The 20,631-nt window shown below is 43.1% G+C and overlaps 1 protein-coding gene across 1 annotated transcript in view; it reads left to right on the top strand.

Annotated features, from left to right (window-relative positions):
- Positions 1-20,631, top strand: part of SBNO1 (strawberry notch homolog 1) — a gene marked incomplete in the record, with an annotated part of 3,303,179 nt that overhangs the window by 1,391,590 nt on the left and 1,890,958 nt on the right.

The following is a 20,631-nucleotide window of genomic DNA, read 5'->3' on the forward strand; positions in this document are numbered from 1 at the left end:
TTAGCGAATTGTTAAAATCGATCATTTTGTCTCTGTACTGTGGCATCATTCTAGGTGAGGGTAAGATGCTGCTCAATGTCAGGGTCATACCAGCCTGGGCTACATGATCAGAGAGCTCCACTATGTTTCTTTTCATGTAGTCCAGGGAGGTACGTCTCAGGTCATTCACACCAGCATGTACAATGACTGAGTCATATTTGTATTTGCTTTGGAGTGACCTGAGTGCTTGCGTTATGTGGCGGATCCTAGCACCCGACAGGCAGCTCACCGTGACCTTCTCTATTCAGCCTGGTGAGCGGGACGTCAGTGTGTCTGACAATAGAGTCACCTATTACAAGAGTATCAGGTGTGTTATTCAGCCTTTAGGGCTGTGGCTGCTTGGCACACTGACTTTGTGGGCTATGTGTTGTGCGTGTTTTGTTTTGAGGTAGCGTTTGCTTGGATGTCTGCTGTGGAGGTCTCTCTTGCTTAGGTAGATTTTTATTTAGAGCCTTCGAGTATGTTTTTGTGTATTTATATGTTTGGTTCGCTGATGTGGTGGGACTATGTGATACTGGAATTGTTGTTGATGTTGTTGACCTTTTTTCATGTATTCCAAAAGAAATTGGCTTGGAATACTTTTTTGAAAGTTTAAGAAAATATTCCACTTTGAGTTGGGAGAGAATTAACCTCATTGTTCCATGATGGGGTTAATTTTGGATTACAATTACCTAAAATTTCAAGGAGAAGTGTTCAGGCAGACCAAGGGCGTAGCTATGGGGGCCTCTTGTGCCCCTGTGTTCACCAACTTGGTAATGTTAGAATGGGAATCATTATTTATATTCCCCAGTGAATATTATAAACATATGGTATATTACACAAGATACCTGGACGATTTATTCATTCTTTGGAATGGACCCGAAGATCTTATTGAGAGTTTTATTGATTATTTAAACAATACGACTTGTTTTTTGAAATTTACTTACAAAGTGGAAAAGGAAGGGATTTCGTATCTTGATACATATGTTAATAACAGTAGCAAAGGGTTTGAATCAAGAATTTACAGAAAAAACACATTCTCCAATGATTATTTATTTTATGGGAGTAGTCACCCACCTCATGTTTTCAAAAATGTGTTCAAAGGTCAATGTATACGTGCCGCACGTATGTCATCCAACAAAACTATTATGGAAAAAGAATTGGACAACATTTTTAATATGTTTATAAAGAGGGGGTACCCAGTTTCTATGTTAACCCCCATAATTTCGTTTGTTAAAAAGGAATGGGGACAGAAGTATCCACCTTTGTTGGGGAAACGTTTTAACTCCAATAAGAGAGTCAATTATAATAATAGTAGCATTTGTGTAATTATGTTTAGCCCATACACAAATGTAATCAAAGAAATTTTAGTTAAACATTGGAATATTTTAACTGTATCAGAAGATGTAGGGAAAATAGTGGGGACCTTCCCAAAATGTGTTTATAAGACATCCTTAAACATCAAAAATATGTTGGAGAGTAAAAAGGTTACCAAAAAGGTAAGGGATAAGGACATTAATAATAAAAAAGGAACAACAAAGTGCGGTGCGTGCAATCAGTGTAAGAATATTAATGAAACCAAAACAATAATTTTGAACAACACCTTCAAAACTAGATTGGTTAATTTAATAGGTAATTGTAACACATCGAGAGTAGTTTATGTTGCCTTATGCACTGTTTGTAACGCATATTACATCGGGAAGACAGAGAGAAAACTGAAAACTAGGATTTATGAGCATTTATATAAGATTAAAAAACAGGATTGTAATAATGCCCTTAGTAAGCACGTTTTAGATAGAGGGCAGGAACACACTTTTCTTTTTAGTATTATTGACCACATTGACTCTAAAGGTTGCGAAGGCAACTGGAAAGTTTTTTTGGGACTATTAGAAAGTAAGTGGCAAATGTTTTGTGATGCCACTACTAGTCCTGGATTAAATGACCATATTAGCATCAAACCATTTTTATTATTGGAATGATTTTAGGTAGACGTTCATTTCCTCTATAGATTGTGTTTGAGTAGATCATTTTTATTGATTTTTATTGATTGATTTTTATTGATACTCTCTTCAAGCATCATTTTTATTCAACAAATATTATCATTAATCAAATATAACGAATATTATTATCAGTATCAACAAGTAGGCTGTATACATATTTATATATATATATATATATATATATATATATATATATATATATATATATATATATATATATATATATATTTTTTTTTTTTTTTTGCTAAAATTCCTGTGTATTTTTTAACAATATTTTTAACAATATTTATTAATAACACTTATTAACAATGTTTCAATATTTATTAACAGTGTTTTTTAATTGACTTAAATCAATTCATTTTTGATAGGGACATTGTTTTCAGTTTTTTAGTTTCTTCATACTTGGTTTGAATTTTGGCGCCAAAATTAACTATAAAAGAGTATTCAACGCCTTGATCATGGTTCTGATGAAATCTGCATTTCCTGCAGATGAAAGCGCTTAACCACGGAAGATTTTTTATGCCTTTTTATGCCTTTACCAAGTTTTTATTGTTGGATTTTTCGTATGGATTAAAAGTTTATTGCCTTCATTCTTTTGTTCGAGCTGTGGTTTTTCTGGGACCTCAACAAGGGTTGTTATTCGGTTTGGTCTTTGCTACCTTTTCGTGTGATACTGGAATTGTGTTGTGTGAGGTTACCTTCTCCTCCTGACTGGTTACACCAGTTTTGAGATGAGAGAGCTCAGCCTCCAGTTTGGCTAAATAGTTGTATCTCTCAAATATATTTGAACCTGTTTGGAGGAGGAGAGGGTTGTCCGTGTACATGAGACAGTTATAACATTGCCTCAACATTCCCAGATTCACCAGCTGGACTGGAGAGGAAACCATTGACTGACCTTTGGACATGCTTGAGTTATATAGGGAAACGGAACTTAAAACGGACCAATAGGGGACAGGGTAATCGTAGAGAGTATAAGAGTGAGTAGTGCTTATGGTTTAATAGTGCTAACTTGTAGGATTACTTAATTGGACCAGTGAAGGGCCTTAGATTGAGAATATGGTGTTTAAATTGAGAGATAGAGCAGTTCTAAGAAAAAGTGAAGAGCAGACTTTGTGGAGCCAGGAATAGTTTAAACCCAATTAGGCGGCGCTGCCCGCTGTTGCGCTATGCACAAAAACACGCAAAACCGCGCAAAAGAGGGTTTTAAGCGAGGAAGATGAGTTTTGGAATTGACCCAAAATGGCCAATAAAACTACGGTTTCAAGTCGGTAACCACTCCCAAAGGGGCAGGCAGGCTGCTCAATGTTTTTCACTGCCACTGATCAACAGAGAGACTTCCCTTTAGCCCAAGCAAAAAATGGCCTCACAGAAACTTACAAACAGTTCAAGAACAGCAAGCGTGTAACTGAGCTTTTTTAAATCTCAGAAAAGTGGGAAAAAAGCAAGATTTTTTTTGTTTTTTTTAGAGATAGCAGAGGTTCACAAGTATTAACAAGATGTCCTTCAAGGATGCATCTGCAGTCATCACATATGGGTTGTCCTGCCTCAGACAGCCCTTCGGTCGGCCGGATTCCAAAGTCTGGGTCTGGCCTCGGCTGATGTCGCACTTTCCCCGACGTCAGAGCGTCTGGGGTATAAAAGCATCAGCCGACGCCATCTTCCTCAGTCTTTCTTGCCGCGTGGTGCCCGAAGCAGAAGCAGTTTGCAAGTGCTGGTTGGCCAGCTCCTATGATTCAGCTACCGAAGACTTCGAAAAAGCTAAGTACCCCGTTGGGGACTTTTTCTTGCCACAGCCGATGTCAGATAAAGTTAATAATTGTTTAACTTGTGGGAAACAAATACCTCATAAGGATTTCCACTCTTACTGCCTCCCTTGCCTAGGCCCAGACCACGACGTCTCGGCCTGTTCAGCCTGTGCTTCCTTCAACCGACAAACTCTTAGACGTCTGTTGGAGTTTGCAGAGGAATTCTTTGGGGCTAGTTTTGCTTACAAGATGCTGTCGGAGACTCCGACTTCGCATTTAGTTAAAAAACGGAAGGACAAGGACCAACACACGTGGTCCGCGGTTTCGGCTGAAACCACGGTCAGGCCCACCGCGAGTGTCTCTGTCTCGGCTGAAACAGAGTCCTTGGTACTTCCTATTACCGAAACCGCACAACCGACTACCTCGGCCCCGGAGGCCCCGGCCGAGTCGGTTATTGAATTACCTATTGAAACCAGTGTCCAGGAACCTTCCGACACCATTCCTTTAGACAAGTCTACTCCTGCACGTGGTGCAGCCAGACCCCCTGCATCCATGTCCATTAAGGCTTTTTCTAGGGCTAAAGCTGCTAAACTTACTAAAGCTTTGCCTCCCAAGGTTTCCTCTCAGAGACCTTCTACTGGCTCACAGATTCTTAGCCTAGCAGAGGATCTTATCTCATTAATTAGAGGTTCTCAACCTCATCCGGACAGGGGCTCTCAACCACCTCCAGACAAAAGGCCCAGGGTTGAGCCCGCTGACCACCATTCCTCAGATGAGTCCTCTGATGGCTCTGCTCTGTCAGACCCCCAGGAGGAGGCTTATTCGGCCTACGAGGATTCTGATGCTGAAGAATCTATTCCCTCGGCCTCCCCTCCTGAAGAGTTTTCATTTGGAGAGACACTACACTCTATGAGAGAACATTTTCAGTGGCAGGGTCAGGAATTCTCTGATTCTAGAAAGAGATTAAGGACCTTTTTACATTTACCTCAGCATAGGCCTTTAGCTATACCTCCTGTTTTGAATGTTATTGATGATGTGTACTCTGATGTTAGTACAGCCCCTGACTCTCTCCCTCCGGCACCTGCCAAACCTGATAGGTACTACAGGGTCCCGGATTCACATCTACACCTGTACAAGGCCCACTCTGCTGATCCAGAAACTATTTCCCAGGGCCCAAAAGGGGTTGCAGCTGCCTCTGCTAAAAATCCTCTACCCTCTGAAAGGGAGTCCAGAGCTTTAGAGAGATGGGGTAAGAAAGTGTATACTTCTGCAACTCTTTCCATGAGGGCATTAAATTGTCAATTTCATATGATACAGTACCAAGAGTATTTGTTAGATGAATTGCATAAGAAACTGTCCTCTTCTGAACCCCTTGATCGCAAATCCCTTCAGGATCTGGTGCATAACTCCCAGCAGGTCAGTAACCATTTCTTGCAGTGTGGTTATGATGCATTGGAAGCTTCATGTAGGTCAGCTATGACAGGTGCAGTTGTACGTAGGCATGCCTGGCTGAAGGAACAATCTTTACCAGACCATGTTAAAGCTAAGCTTTTGGATGCTGCTATGGAAAAGCAAAAATTATTTGGTTCCACGGCTCAAGAGGTCTTAAAGAAATTTGAAGAAAAGGCAAAATCTGTGCAAACAGTCAAAGATTTTCTGCAAGTCCAACCACCGAGATTCAGCAGAAATTGGCCTACTAAGAATTGGTCCTTTCCGGACTCGGACAGATCTCAGAGAGGCAGGAATAGGCGTGCCAGAGGTAGAGGGCAAGCTAGAGGCTCCTACAGAGGCCGTCAGTGGCAGCCTCCCAACCAGAGAGGTAGTGCAGGAACCACAACTGGTACACCAGGACAGACTCAATGACTTTATTTTGACTCCGCTGACCAGGGCTCAATTAGAAGCACCTTTGGGCGGAAAGCTTTCTTTATTCTCAAAAAATTGGCACAGCATTACAAGGGACACATGGACACTGCAAATAATAGACAAAGGATACAGGTTCCATTTCCACACATTGCCAAAAAGAAAAGGAATGCCAGACCTGACACCAAATCAGAGGGCAGAGGCTTTGAAGCAAATTACCAAATTAATACAAATGAAAGCCATAGAAAAGGTACCTCTTTCAGAACAAGGCCAAGGACTTTACTCCAGGTTATTCCTTGTTCCAAGAAAAGAAAATCAATGGAGGCCTATTCTCGACTTGTCCGCACTGAATACTTACCTCATTGTGCCAAAATTCAAAATGCTGACTCTACAGCAACTCCTTCCCATGCTGGGCAAGGGGTCTTGGCTGGTGACTCTAGACCTCAAGGAGGCATACCTGCATGTCCCTATTCGACAAAGTTGCAGAAGACACCTCAGATTTCTTGCAGGGTCAGAGCATTATCAATTCTCAGCATTGCCCTTTGGCTTATCTACTGCGCCCAGAGTATTCACGAAATGCCTGGCATCAGTAATTGCACACTGCAGACTTCAGGGGATTCAAATCTACCCAGATCTGGATGACTGCCTTATACAAGCGGACAACAAGAAAATTTTGTTAAAGGACTTAGATTATGCCATCCACCTACTACAGGCCTTTGGATATACAGTCAACATCCAAAAATCAAGACTTGTTCCATCCCAAAGAATAACCTTTCTGGGTGCGGATCTAGACACAACCACCCAAATGGCCTTTCTCACAGAAGAAAAGCAAAAACAACTACCGGATTACTTCAGGAATCTGACAAGACAAACTCAGCTGACTGCAAGGAAAATCCTGCAGGCCCTGGGTTACATTTGAGACGGTCTTGCATTGTTGTTTTAAAATGTTTCCTGTGGTATTGAACTGTGATTTCACTGTGAATATATGTTTAGTATTGTCTTGTTCTTTTATTATTAAATATATTTAAACATTTCTTTGTGACTGATCTGTGTAGAGATGTTTAAGTTTTGAGAGTACTTGCATAGTTTTTTAGTGACACTGTGTGGGCCATTCCTAACAGCCTTGCTCATGGTCAAGCTACCATTTCTGTTAATATTGCACAGTAAGATTGGACACCCTTTGTTACAGGCCTTAAAGTAGTTGATAAGGAGTGACTGGTGGCAGTAGTACCTTATAGCCTGGGGAAGAAAGTGGCATAGCTAGTGAAACCTGTGCCTGCCTTTCCCAGGTGTGTGTGTGTGTGTGTGTGTGTGTGTGTGTGTGTGTGTGTGTGTGTGTGTGTGTGTGTGTGTATGTAAATCGAACCTCAGTGTGTGTGTCAGCTACTTGAGCAGGGACATGAAGTGCTGGTTGGACAGAGAGGGTGCTGGAGGTCTTGGCTTGGTCACTCAACTGAGATCTCAACTCTATAGCTGTGCCAGTGAGGAGTCTTATTGGAGATCTGGTGAAAGAGGGAGAAACCAGCCCTGGACTAATTGTGGTCTCTGTGTGCTGTTAAGGGAAAATGCACTTGATGGGTAGAGCTGCATATGGAAATACTGTGTGTACCTGTCATCCTCCCAGTGAACATTTTACACTGTTGCCAGTGGTGAGGATTGAGGCTGCTTGATTACTGATTGTGGCTGTGACAACCCACCACTGTCAATGTAAATTTTCAAGATGAAACATTCTAATATTCAAAAAAATCCCATGAGTCACAAATGTAAGATGCCAACTTTTGAACCGGAGGGTTAAAGATCAAAATACAACAAAATACTGTCTGCAGTACTACCAGAGGCAGATACAATCTGTCTCAAAGGAGGGTTAGATGTATCTTTGTGTAATTTTGGAATACCAAAATGTACACCTATTCTAGGATTTTCAACATATAAACAGTGTAAATGAACTTGAATATCATTATTCATAAGTTCGTAAAGATTATTATGTTTTAAAACGTTACTTCTCAATATGTCTTGTCTTGAAACCTTTAGATATTCATGCTTATTGTTTAACATGCTCTCTATAGCAAAATTGTATTTTTCAGTATCCATGATTACAGTCTCATCCCTTATCGTCATTCACAAATCTCAAATTCTTTTGAGACTTTAAATCAAAAAGTGCTTTCCTTTCTTCACATTGTAAATTAAAAATGTTTTATTACTTTAGTTATTCAAACATACCCTAATATCCTTCTTGCATCAATTCTCAAAACGTTTTTATAGTGTGTTGCAAGGGAGGATTAAAGACCAAAGGCTTACTAAGGCATTTGTTTAACATTAACATCTTTCAAAATATATTAAATTCAATTATGAATCAGTTTTCTGGTATACAACTTTAAGTCTATTACTTCTCTTATTGCATCTATTCTATGGCTAGGTAAACAATTAAAAACCTAGCTGTGTCACCTTACTGTGTGAGTCTGTGATATTAGTCTGAAAAAATTATTATATACATTAATACTCGAACTGTCCAACATTTTGTTAATTTTTAAGTATTTTCGGGATATAAAGTTAATTATGATAAAAGCTGTAGTGGTATATTCTGCACTCGCACAAATTGGTTCAGCACTATCTGTATATATGAAGGCACACTAATATGAAGTGTTTAGGAGTGGATTAATGGCAGCTGAGGATATGTGAGAAGAGACCACAAAGGATACAAAAACTGAGAAACTGGCAGCTCTTGATGTTCATCGTGTTTCACTGTTGCAGTCATTACACTTGGGTTATCCTGCTGGCAGGCTACCCGCAGTCAGCCTGAATTCCAAAGTCCTGGTCCGGCGTCGGTTGCTGTTACCTCTTCCATGACGTCAGTGCGCCAGGGGCATAAAAGATGCAGCGGGCGCCATTTTCTATAGTCTTTCTTACCGCGCGGTGCCCAAAGCAAAAGCAGTTCACAAAAACCGGTCGGCCGACTCCTGAGATTTTCGAAATCAAATTTCAGATTCGAAGTAGTCATTAAAGCTAAGTACCTCGTTGGGGAAACTTTTTTCTTGCTCCAGACCGATGTCTGAAAAAGTTAACAATTGTATTTCTTGTGGGAAGCAAATACCTCATAAGGATTTTCATTCTTACTGTATTCCTTGCCTAGGCCCTGACCACGACATTGCTAGCTGTCGGTTTTGTGCTAGATTTAACCAACGCACTTTTAAGTGTCAGTACGATTTTGTCTTTCATTACTTTGGCCGAAGATGTAATTATATAATGCCGTCTGAGCAGCCGACGACCAGAGTTTATAAAAACCGCAAGGAAAAGGACAGGCATCTGAGGTCCAAAACTGATGACGAGGCCTCCGCTAGGCCAGTCACCGGTTCACCGGTTCTCATTGAGGTGCTTTCGCAGCCCCTGACGCCCACTACCTCAGAGCCACAGACCGCTACCGACTCCCACGTGGAGACAACTAGGCCTCTGGATACTCAAGGCATTGGACACTGGGAAACTATTCTCTCAGATGGGTCCAGAGCCACTGAGCAGGCATCGGCTTCTGAGGGTGTTTTCAGACCTACACAGTTATATGTCAAGACAACCTCAGCTTCAAAGGCAAAGACTAAAACAGCTTTAAAAACAAAGAAACAAGTACAGCATTCTCCTGGACAGACTTCCATGCCTAAGAAACAGATGCTTAAAATGGCCGAAGACCCAATTACTTTGATCAAGGGTTCCCATCCCCCTCCTGATAAGAGGCCTAGGCAAGACACAGAATGACTGATCAGGTTTCCATTTCCTCTGACTCCTCCTTTGAACAGGAATACTCTTCCTCCCTATGAGGATTCAGATGCTGAAGAATCTATTCCTTCAGCCTCTCCCTGTATACCATGAGGGAGCATTTTCACTGGGAGAACCAAGATTACTCAGAATCTAAGAAAAGGCTCAGAGACTTTCTTTTACTACCTCAACTCAGACCTCTTGCTATTCCACCTGTTCTGGACATTGTAGATGTATTTTCAGAGTCCGGCCTGATTCCTGACTCTTTACCCCTGCACCTGTTAAGCCAGACAGATACTACAGGGTTCCAGATTCTCATAAATTTCTATATAAAAACCCTGCTGCTGACCCTGAAACTATATTTCAGGGTCCCAAAGGGGTCAAAGACTTCCACTGCAAAAAACCCTGTCCCCTCTGATAGGGACTCTAGGGCACTGGACAGATGGAAAAATGTTTGCACTTCTGCTACCTTGGCTGTAAGGGCTTTAAATTGTCAGTTTCATATGCTTAAATATCAGCAATACTTATTGTCACTGTTAAAACAGAAAATGTTGACAAATTCTGAATGTTCTGAAAACAAGGAAATGCAGGATTTATTGCATGCAGCTGAACAAGTGGGAAAAGCATACTTTGCAATGTGGATGTCCTTCAAGGATGCATCTGCAGTCATCACATATGGGTGGGTTGTCCTGCCTCAGGCAGCCCTTCGGTCGGCCGGATTCCAAAGTCTGGGTCCGGTGTCGGCTGATGTCGCCCCTTCCCCAACGTCAGAGCACCTGGGGTATAAAAGCGTCAGCCGACGCCATCTTCCTCGGTCCTTCTTGCTGCGTGGTGCCCGAAGCAGAAGCAGTTCGCAAGTGCCGGTCGGCCAGCTCCTGTATTTCAGCTACCGAAGAGTTCAAAAGCTAAGTACCCCGTTGGGGACTCTCTCTTGCCTCAGCCGATGTCAGATAAAGTTAATAATTGTTTAACTTGTGGGAAACAAATACCTCATAAGGATTTCCACTCTTACTGCCTCCCCTGCCTAGGCCCCGACTACGACGTCTCTGCCTGTTCAGCCTGTGCTTCCTTCAACCGACGCACCCTTAGACATCGGGCGGAGTTTGCAGAGGAATTTTTTGGGGCTAGTTTTTCATACAAAATGCCGTCGGAGACTCCGACTTCACATTTAGTAAAGAAACGGAAGGACAAGGACCGACACACACGGGCCGCGGTTTCGGCTGAAACCACGGCCAGGCCTACCGCGAGTGTCTCTGTCTCGGCTGAAACAGAGTCCTTGGTACTTCCGACACCCGAAACCGCTCAACCGACAACCTCGGCCCCAGAGGCCCCTGCTGAGTCGGTTACTGAATTTCCTTCAGAAAACTGGTGTTTTGGAAACTTCCGACACCATTCCTCCAGACAAAACCACTCCAGCACGTGGTGCAGCTAGGCCTCCTGCATCCATGTCCATAAAGGCATTCACCAGGGCTAAAGTTGGCAAACATACAAAAGCTATGACTCCCAGGGTTATTCCTCAGGGACCCTCTACTAGTTCACAGATCCTTACTTTATCAGAGGACCTTATTTCCTTGATTAGGGGATCTCAACCTCATCCGGACAGGGGCTCTCAACCTCCTCTAGACAAAAGGTCCAGGGTTGAGCCCTCTGATCCCCTCTCCTCAGAGGAGGCCTCTGATGGCTCTGCTCTCTCGGATTACCAGGAGGAGGCTTTTTCGGCCTACGAGGATTCTGATGCAGAGGAATCCATCCCCTCGGCCTCCCCTCCTGAAGAGCTATCCTTCGGTGAGACCCTTCACACTATGAGAGAGCATTTCAAATGGCAGGGCCAGGAATTTTCTGATTCCAGGAAAAGATTAAGAACTTTTCTGCATTTACCTCAGCATAGACCTTTGGCTATTCCTCCTGTTATGAATGTCATTGATGATGTGTACTCTGAGTCCAGCATAACCTCTGACACTCTTCCCCTGGCCCCTGTCAAACCCGATAGGTACTACAGGGTCCCAGACTCGCATCATTTTCTTTACAAGGCCCACTCTGCTGATCCAGAAACTATTTCCCAGGGCCCTAAAGGGGTTGCGGCTGCCACCTCTAAAAATCCACTCCCTTCTGAAAGGGAGTCCAGGGCTTTAGAGAGATGGGGTAAAAAAGTGTATACTTCTGCTACTCTTTCTGTGAGGGCATTAAATTGTCAATTTCATATGATACAGTACCAAGAGTATTTGTTAGATGAATTGCATAAGAAACTGTCTTCACCTGAACCCCTAGATCGCAAATCCCTACAGGATCTATACATAACTCCCAGCAGGTTAGCAACCATTTCTTACTATGTGGTTATGATGCATTGGAGGCTTCATGTAGGTCAGCTATGACAGGTGCAGTCATACGTAGGCATGCTTGGCTGAAGGAACAATCTCTGCCAGACCATGTAAAAGCTAAGCTTCTGGATGCTCCCCTGGAAAAGCAAAAGTTATTTGGCTCCACTGCTCAGGAGGTCTTAAAGAAGGTTGAGGAAAAGGCAAAATCTGTACAAACAGTTAAAGATTTTCTACAAGTCCAACCACCAAGATTCAGCAGAAATTGGCCTGCCAAGAATTGGTCCTTTCCGGACACAGAAAGATTTCAGAGAGGCAAGAACAGGAGTGCCAGAGGTAGAGGGCAAGCTAGAGGCTCCTACAGAGGGCGTCAGTGGCAGCCTCCCAACCAGAGAGGTAGTGCAGGACCTACAACTGCTGCACAAGGACAGACTCAATGACTTTGCTTTGACTCCGCCAACCAGGGCTCAATTAGAAGCACCTTTGGGCGGAAAGCTTTCTTTATTCTCAGACCATTGCCACACTATTACAAGAGACAAATGGACACTGCAAATAATAGACAGAGGATACAGGTTCCATTTTCACACATTACCAAAAAGAAAAGGCATGCCAGACCTGCCACCAAATCAAAGGGCAGAGGCTTTGAAACAAATCTCCAACTTAATGCAAATGAAAGCTATAGAAAAGGTTCCTCTTTCAGAACAAGGCCAAGGATTTTATTCCAGACTTTTCCTTGTTCCAAGAAAAGAAAGTCAATGGAGGCCTATTCTCGACTTGTCTGCACTGAATACTTATCTCATTGTGCCAAAATTCAAAATGCTGACTCTACAGCAACTGCTTCCCATGCTGGGCAAGGGGTCTTGGCTGGTGACTCTAGACCTCAAGGAGGCATACCTGCATGTCCCTATCAGACAAAGTTGCAGAAGACACCTCAGATTTCTTGCAGGCTCAGAGCATTATCAATTCTCAGCATTGCCCTTTGGCTTATCTACTGCACCCAGAGTATTCACGAAATGCCTGGCATCAGTAATTGCACACTGCAGACTTCAGGGGATTCAAATTTACCCATATCTGGACGACTGCCTTATACAAGCGGACAGCCAACAAACTTTGGTAAAGGACTTGAATTATGCCATCCTCCTACTGCAGGCATTGGGATACACAGTCAACTTTCACAAATCAAGACTTGTTCCATCCCAAAGAATAACTTTTCTGTGTGCGGATTTAGACATGACCACCCTAATTGCTTTTCTCACAGAAGAAAAACAAAGACAACTACCGGATTACTTCAAGAATCTGACAAGACAAACTCAGCTGACTGCAAGGAAAATCCTGCAGGCCCTGGGTTACATGACATCTTGCATTCTTCTCATTCCCCAAGCAAGGCTGCATATGAGGAAACTACAGTGGTACCTAAGGAGTTTATGGACTCAGCACAGCCACAGCTTGGAAACTTTGATCCCACTCATTCCATGTCTCCAAAAGGAATTTCTGTGGTGGGCTCAAGCAAGCCAATCAAACAAGGGTCTGCCCTTCAGCAAACCAATAGCCAGCCACACTATTACAACGGACGCTTCAGACCACGGTTGGGGAGCACACATGGAGGGCAGATGTATTCAAGGACTATGGTCACAAAAGGAGCTTCGCATGCACATAAACCAAAAGGAAATGCTGGCAGTGATACATGCAATCGAGGCCTTCAAGCTCTTTCTGCATCAGGGCCACCTGCTAATAAGGACAGACAACACCATAGTGATGTAGTACATAAGCAAGGAGGCACCCATTCCTACCCTCTTTGCAGACTGGCAATGAATCTATGGGAACTTTCCTTGAAACTCAATATAGACCTGCAATCCCAGTTTGTGCCAGGAAAAGACAATATACTGGCGGACAGCTTAAGCAGAAATATCATGGATGCGCACGAATTGATGCTGCACCCAGACATCTTCCATCAGATAACACAATCATGGGGGAGACCGGACATAGACCTCTTTGCCTCCTCACACAATCATCAGCTGAAGAAATTCTGCTCAAGGACATACCACCCACAAGCATGGAAAGTGGATGCCCTCTCTTTCAGCTGTAGAACTCTAACAGTGTATGCATTCCCACCTCTTCCATTAATGACCAAGGTCTTACTGAAGATCAGGACAGAGCAGCCAAGAGTGATTCTGATAGCTCCGGACTGGCCAAGACAGCACTGGTACCCATTGCTAAAGAGCATGTCTCTGACGAAACCATGGCTTCTCCTGACACAGCACAATTACAAAACTCTGCATTCCAACCTGAAAACATTACAACTAACTGCCTGGAAAATACCTTGATTCATCACCAGGATAAGCTATCCAAGAGAGTGAAGGATATCATCATGGAAGCTCGCTCAGCAAAATGGAAAAGATTTCACACCTGGAGCACCTCAAAGGGCCTAGATGCAAAAGTTATGGACATGGCTCATATCCTGGAATATTTGGCAGAAATGCTCCACAATGGCCTGTCTTAGTCTTCCATTAAAATTCATGCTTCAGCAATTTCAGCAGAGTACAATACTGATCCACCTGTCTTCTCTCATCCTCTCCTAAGACAGTTTCTAAGAGGAATTAAAAACATTAATCCTCCAAGGAATCCACCAGTGCCTACTTGGGACCTTAACTTCGTGTTGGAAAAACTAACACTGCCTCCCTTTGAACCAGCAGCATCTGCAGAACTACAGTTCCTGTCTTGGAAGACTGCTTTCCTTCTGGCCATAACCTCAGCAAGAAGAGTATCTGAGTTACAGGCCCTCATTGCAGTGCAGCCATTTCTTATGTTTCATCAAGGCAGAGTCTTTGAGAACCAATCCTTCATTTATGCCAAAGGTGGTATCCAGGGTCTCATTAAACCAAGCTATTCACCTGCCTACCTTCTTTCTAAATCCACAAAACAAAGGGGAAAAGCTTCTGCACACCCTGGACATACACAGACAGTTGCGCTACTACTTGGACAGAACTAAAAGTTACAGAAAAACTGACCAGTTGTTTGTAGCATATGCTGCTAGTGCACAAGGAAAAGCAATTTCAAAACAGACTATTTCTAAATGGATAGGAAATTGTATTTGTTTTTGTTACTCCTTTCATGGAAAAACTGTGCCAGCTAACATTAGACCTCATTCGACCAGAGCCACAGCCACCTCCACAGCCTTCTTAAGAGGGGTGGCTACCAAGGACATTTTAGAAGCTGCTACATGGAGCTCCGTGCATACATTTTCCAAGCATTACAATTTACCTTTATATTCCAGATCCAGAGCAGGCTTTGCTACGGCAGTCCTGCAGGGCATTTTAGCTACACCATCCTTTACATAGATCCTCCACCCCCAGATTGGCTATGGTATTCTACCCATATGTGATGACTGCAGATGCATCCTTGAAGGACATAGTACAGTTTTGTACCTACCATAAATGTAGATGTCCGATAGGTATGCATCTGCAGTCAGGTTTACCCTCCCTCCTTCCCCTCTGTGGTATTTCTTGGGTACATTCCCCTCTCATAGCTAGCTGGGGTTATCTATTATGGTGTATTTGTTTTTTATATATGTATATATTTTTGTGCATGTTTGGAATTTATTGCATTTCTCCAAATTTAGCCTTCCTTAGAGGGCACCTGGCATCTGGGGCAAGAAAAACTGAGGAAGATGGCGTCGGCTGACGCTTTTATACCCCAGGCGCTCTGATGTCGGGGAAGGGGCGACATCAGCCGACGCCGGACCCAGACTTTGGAATCTGGCCGACCGAAGGGCTGCCTGAGGCAGGACAACCCATATGTGATGACTGCAGATGCATACCTATCGGACATCTACATTTATGGTAGGTACAAAACTGTACTTTTTGTTTCACTGGAGGCCTTGCGGGGCCGCTGTTACAGGTTCTGTCATTAGAAGGCATGCTTGGTTAAAGGAACAGAATCTGCCTAGTCATGTTCAAGCAAAATTATTGGATGCTCTGTTACAGCATCATACTTTGTTTGGTATTAAGGCAGAAGAGGTATTGAAGAAAATGGAGGATAAAGCAAAATCTATGCAGACAGTTAAGGATTTCTTACAGGTACAGCCACCCAGATTTAGCAGGAACTGGCCTTCTAAGAATTGGTCCTTTCCAGTGTCAGGCCACAAAGAGGCAGATATAGATGCCCTAGAGGCAGATCCCAGCCCCAAGGCTCATACATGCCTAAACAATGGGGTGCTTCTACCTCCAAAAGCGGAGAAGACAAATCACCGCCATAAAGGAAACGGTCTCAATGACTTTCCTGTGCCAATGCCAAGCACTTTTCTTTTGGCAGCACCCTTAGGGGGAAAACTAGCACTTTTTTCACAAAATTGGCATATGATCACCCAGGACAAATGGGTCTTGAGTATAGTGTCTCAGGGCTACAGGTTCCACTTTCACACCCTTCCAAAGAGAAAAGGTATGCCAGACCTGCCACACAATCAATGGGCAGAGGCACAAAAGCAGGTTTAATCTCTCATGGACATGAGGGCTATTCAGCTAGTACCACAGCAAGAGCATGGACATGGTTTTTACTCAAGACTTTTCCTGGTTCCCAGAAAGGACAAAGCCTGTAGGCCAATACTGGACCTATCTATTCTAAACACTTTTCTGGACGTTCCAAAATTCAAAATGTTGAGACTGCAGCAGGTTCTGCCCATGCTGGGCAAGAAGGCTTGGCTTGTAACTTTGGACCTCCAAGAGGCATACCTGCATGTCCCAATCAATCTTGCAGAAGATACCTCTGATTCATAGCTGGCTCAATGCACTACCAATTCTCTGCACTGCCCTTTGGCTTATCTGCTGCGCCCAGGGTCTTCACAAAATGCCTGGCACCAGTAATCCCATTTTGCAGACAAAAAGGAATCCAAATATATCCCTACTTGGACGACTGCCTTATTCAAGCAGAGAACAAGGACATTCTACTGAAGCATCTGGCGTTTGTAAAAAGACTACTAATTTGCCTAGGGTACACAGTAAACGAAAATAAATCAATACTGCTACCCTCTCAAGAGATAATATTCCTGGGTGTAAGCTTAAATACAACTGCCCAGATGGCTTATCTCATGCCAAACAAAGGCAACTAACTTCTTTCTTCGAAAAGATGGCAACAAAGACCCAGTTATCTGCAAGAAAAATTCTGCAAGCTTTGGGCTTCATGGCATCCTGCATTCTGCTAATTCCGTATGCAAGACTGCATATGAGGAAGCTACAATGATATCTAAAAAATGTTTGGACTCAACATTGCCACAGCCTGGAAACATTAATTACCCTCATTCCCTGCCTGCAACAGGAGTTTCGATGGTGGGCACAGGCCTGTCACCACAACAAGGGACAGCCATTCACTTTACCCACAGCCAGGCAGACACTAACAGATGCATCAGATTATGCCTGGGGGGCCCACATGCCAGGAAAATGTATTCAGGGCACATGGCCCGCAAGCCAAATGCATCTTCATATCAATCAAAAAGAGATGCTAGCTGTACAGAATGCCCCAACAGCCTTCAAGGATGTACTTCATCCAGGACTACTGCTGATAGACGGACAATACTACAATCATGTGGTACATAAGCAAGGAGGCACACATTCCTACTCCCCCCTCTGCAGACAAGCCATGACTTTGTGGAACACAGCATTGACTTATCAAGTATATCTGCAAGCACAGTTCCTGCCAGGAAAGACCAATATTCTGGCAGATGAACTAAGCAGAAACCTCATGGACCTCCACGAGTGGAAACTAGATCCACAAATCTTCAGCATAACAAGGAAATGGGGATGCCCAGACATAGATCTATTTGCCTCCCCTCACAACTGCCAGCTACAGAGATTTTGCACAAGTACTTGTCACAAACAAGCATAGAAAGTGGATGCCCTATCATTCAGCTGGAAAACCCTTACAGTATATGCTTTTCCTCCACTGCCTCTCCTCCCCAAAGTACTCCTAAAGATCAGACAAGAGAAGCCAAAAATGATTCTGATTGCCCTATACTGTCCACGCCAGCACTGGTATCCAATCCTAAAGAGTTTGTCTCAAGGCCCAGCCTGGACATCCTCATATTCCTCATTTACTGACCCAATAAAACAATCAGATCCTGCACAGCCAACTCAGAACCCTAAATCTGGCTGCATGGCGGATAATATAACCACTCAGAACATACCTCTCTCTAAAGCAGTTATGGATGTTATTTTAGAGGCCAGGAGGCCCAGCACCAGAAAATCTTATGCAGAAAAATGGAAGAGATTCTGTGCTTGGAACAGGGCACAAGGAACTGACACGCTTGTTCCAAATATTCCTCAGATTTTACAATCCCTTACTGAGATGCTGGACAAAGGCCTATCCTTATCAATTAAGATCCATGCCTCTGCCGTTTCAGCTCATTACAATACGGATCCACCAATTTGTTCACATCCATTGCTAAGGCAGTACCTCAGAGGTGCCAAAAACATAAGACCTCCAAGGAGAGCACAAATACCTGCATGGGACCTCAATTTTGTCTTGGAAAAGCTCATACTGCCTCCTTTTGAACCAGCCAATACAGCTGAGATAAAATTCTTATGGGAAAACAGCTCTGCTCCTAGCAATAACTTTAGCAAGAAGAGTCTCAGTTACATAATGGCTGTGGAACCTTTTATTATTTTCCATCCGGACAGGGTTTCTCCAAGGACAAACCCAACATGTATGCCTAAAGTAGTGTCCAGTGTGGCTCTTAACCGAACCATTCACTTGCCTATCTTTTATCCAAATCCACAGAATAAAGGGGGAGAGACTTCTGCACTCTTTGGACATACACAGGCAGCTATGCTTCTACTTGGACAAAACTAAAGCTTTCATAAAGACTGAGCAGCTCTTAGTGGCATATGCTGCAGGATCGCAAGGAAAAGCTATTTCAAAGCAGACTATTTCAAAATGGATAGGCCACTGCATTTGTTTCTGCTATTCACAACATTGCAAATCAGTGCCTAAGGGCATTAGGCCACATTCAACCAGAGCAGCAGCCACTTCAGCAGCCTTCCTCAGAGGAGTACCAACCAATGGTATTTTGGAGGCTGCAGCTTGGACTTGAGTGCACACTTTTGCAAAGCACTACCACTTACCTCTTTACTCTAAATCCAGAGCAGGCTTTGCCACTGCAGTTCTGCAGGGCCTCATAGCCACTCCTAATTCTATTTAGGCCCAGCCACCCAACCTCAGCTTTGGGATTCAACCCAAGTGTAATGACTGCAACAGTGAAACACGATGAACATAGTACAGTTGTGTACCTACCATAAATGTAGATGTTCGAGTGTATTCACTGTTGCAATCCAGGTTACCCTCCCACCATCCCACTTTCATTGCTGGGACTTGTTTGTACTTCTATTCTATACAACCTATGGTGTGTATTTGCTTGTAGATGAAGGTATTGTTTGTTAGTGCATGCTTTTTTATAAACAGACTTTTAGCCTACCTTTTTGGCGGGCACCTGACATCTGGGACAAGAAAAACTGAAGAAAATGGCGTCTGCTGCATCTTTTATACCCCTGGCACACTGACGTCAGGGAAGAGACGACAGCAACCGATGCTAGACCAGAACTTTGGAATTCAAGCCGACTGCGGGTAGCCTGCCAGCAGGATAACCCATGTAATGACTGCAACAGTGAATACACTCTAACATCTACATTTTTGGTAGGTACACAACTGTACTTTATGGATAGTAATATAAAAGCAGTGAAAATATTTAGTCCCTTTAGGTTTATTTAGAAGTAAAGCATATTTTTGTCAGAGGAGAAGTTGTGGATAATAATGAGGAGTTGAAGGAACTCTTCTGGGAGTGGAAGAGTGCGCGAGTTAAGTGGGGTAAAGTTGATTTCCTCAGTAGGGCAGGGGTAGTGTAGGATTACCTGGTTTGAAGGGATATTTTAGAGCTATGCAGTTACGGCACATATGCATAATACATGTAGAAGGTTATAATTGAGTGGAAAAGGGATGGAGGGGGTGGAATTCAGTGTACTGTCAGAAATATTTGAAGACCTGTTGGTGTAGCTATGGAAATGATTCTGTTGACCTGTGACGTATCTGATTTGTCCAGACATAGTAAAGCTCAAATTTAATTCTGCTGGCAGTAAAAAAAAAAAAAAAAAAGCAATTACTAGTAACTGGAAATCAAAATCTAAACCAGCAGTACTTGAAGTATTGAATATTGTAAATGAGAGAAGAACTGGAAGAAGGATCTTTAGAAAATGGAGAGCGTAAACTACATAGAAATTAATGGAATTTGTGGGAATAATGCATTCAGAGTAATGTTCAGGAGAAGTGAGTTTTAAAGATTGGGTAGTTTATGTAATATTGCACTGAGAAGATTACTGGTCTCAAACAGATGCCCTACACTGACAGTCTCAAAAAAATCCAGCTTTACTCTGTAGCATATCACCTACTCCGAGAAGATCTCTGGCTAACATATAAAGCGCCGTTAAACCCAGAGCTGTTGGACATGCTACACCTAAAGGAATCCCAATCCCTCCGAGCTACGCACTCTAGGGACCTAAACCTTGTCACCACAATAAACTGGACATGCTGGAGGGATAGATTCCTGTCCCAGAGAGTTCCTGTACTCTGGAGCAAGCTACCCATCTATGTTAAGCAAAGTTCCTCATTAGCACTCCGCAAGAAAAATCTTGAGTGGATGGGAAATCGGAAATACACCCCGGGGATCACTTCTGTGGCTCTGCTCAACAGGGGTACAGGAAATTAACTTTCTTCGGTGGCGTAAGCTAGGGAACCTTGCTGGCTAGGCTTACTTAGGCCCTTGGGCCAATAGTCTAGTACCTACCTATGAATGTCAGCTGTTGTAAAAATAGAAAGCATTTAATGCTTAATGTATGTCAATGGAAAAAAAATGTTAATATTGTTTTGTTTTCTATTAATGTACGTGGGTTGGTATAATGGGTAAGGTTT

This window comes from Protopterus annectens, chromosome 4.part0 (genome assembly GCF_019279795.1).
Source record: "Protopterus annectens isolate FY-2018-M chromosome 4.part0, PAN1.0, whole genome shotgun sequence".
NCBI classification, from domain to species: domain Eukaryota; kingdom Metazoa; phylum Chordata; order Ceratodontiformes; family Protopteridae; genus Protopterus; species Protopterus annectens.